The sequence below is a fragment of the Crocuta crocuta genome, unplaced genomic scaffold (assembly GCF_008692635.1).
Source record: "Crocuta crocuta isolate KB4526 unplaced genomic scaffold, BGI_CrCroc_1.0 scaffold478, whole genome shotgun sequence".
In the NCBI taxonomy this organism is placed as follows: domain Eukaryota; kingdom Metazoa; phylum Chordata; class Mammalia; order Carnivora; family Hyaenidae; genus Crocuta; species Crocuta crocuta.
In genome coordinates this window covers 169,312-170,568 of record NW_027530981.1, presented here as the reverse complement: position 1 = coordinate 170,568, position 1,257 = coordinate 169,312, and the positions used below count along the sequence as shown (strand labels likewise).

Below are 1,257 nucleotides of genomic sequence, written 5' to 3'. Positions count from 1 at the left end.
GCTAAAAAGGCGATCAGGAGAGCCTGCCCAGGAGAAATGCCACCTGAATTTACCTCCTCCTTTCCCACAGCAAAAGCCCAGTCACTAACTAATAAGCTAAGAAATATATCTGGAAAACTTTTCCAAAGGGGCCGAGAAGGCCCTCTCCCCAGCCTGGGGGCTCCTGNCGGGAGCCCGGGGATGTGGGCCGGGCCTGGGGCCGCCTCTGCTTACCTTTCAGCTGCTTTTTTTTTTTTCTCCTTCCCCCCTTTCCCCTCGGCCGGGCTGACAGATCAGAGTGAGAGGCGCTGGCAATGGACTAGGAAGCTCGGCTGCCGCTGCTACTGCTCCCCCCTGGGCTCCGGCGAGAGCCTTTCCCTGTCAAGCAAGAGGGGTGAGGATCATATTTTTATTTTGGAAACTAAAAAGTGCTCCCAGGGTCGGTGATTATTAAGGGGAAATCCCTGAATATACTCTCCAGCCAAGAAGGCAGGGCTGCCGGGGCTGCACAAGAAGAGGCAGCAGCCTCCTACAGCACCACTACAGGCACTGCGAGGACATAACACCAGAGAGCCGCTCCTCTGCCCTCCGAAACGACAACTTTCCTACCATCTTGGAGGCAGAGGAAAGGGGGGCCGGGGGGAAAAGTGCACCCGCTCCCGATAAAGTACAAATTTTGACTTCTCCTCTCCGGAAAAAAGTCCATACGGGCCGTCTACACTGGCGCCTGGGGGCAAACGCAGGGAAGAAACTGGGGGTGCTTGAGAAACCTTTTCATTTGCACCTCGGGGGAAAAATGTTTCTGCATCTTCTGATGGAAAGAAATCTTTACAAGACACAGGTTTTCCGGTGATTATTGTTTTCTATTTCCTATGTGATTTTTTTTTTTTCCCAGGTTGGTGGCAGTGGTATTTTATTTTATTTTATTTTTTTCAGGCTAATAACGATTCTTCTCCATTGCGGATCCAAGTTCTGTGTCTGGTGGTCAGTTTATAAATGTGTACTTCAAGAGACTTCATAGCCACTGTATCTTTATTTGTCTATTGATATGTTTTTACCTGCATATTTGCAAGTCGCTTTACATATAAACATGTGCATTATAGTTTCCACTCAAAACTGAGATTGCTGAAAGACAATTGTTCAGGGATGTCTTTTGTCTCCTTTTCTCAAAGCCATGTGAATAAAATCTATTGACTGTCCAGAAAGGCATGATAGGACTATTTATTTTTCACAGTACCAATGAAGGCAGAGATCACTGAGAGGTTAAATACAACTTAA

The 1,257-nt window shown here is 47.5% G+C and overlaps 1 protein-coding gene across 1 annotated transcript in view; it reads right to left on the bottom strand.

Moving 5' to 3' along the window:
• Nucleotides 1-231, bottom strand: part of INO80D (INO80 complex subunit D) — a 63,847-nt gene extending 63,616 nt beyond the window's left edge. Inside the window, exon 1 of the mRNA XM_077770176.1 lies at nt 214-231. The gene's annotated coding sequence lies outside the window, so the exon portion shown is untranslated. The remainder of the gene's footprint in view (nt 1-213) is intronic.
• Nucleotides 232-1,257: the final 1,026 nt, after the last annotated feature.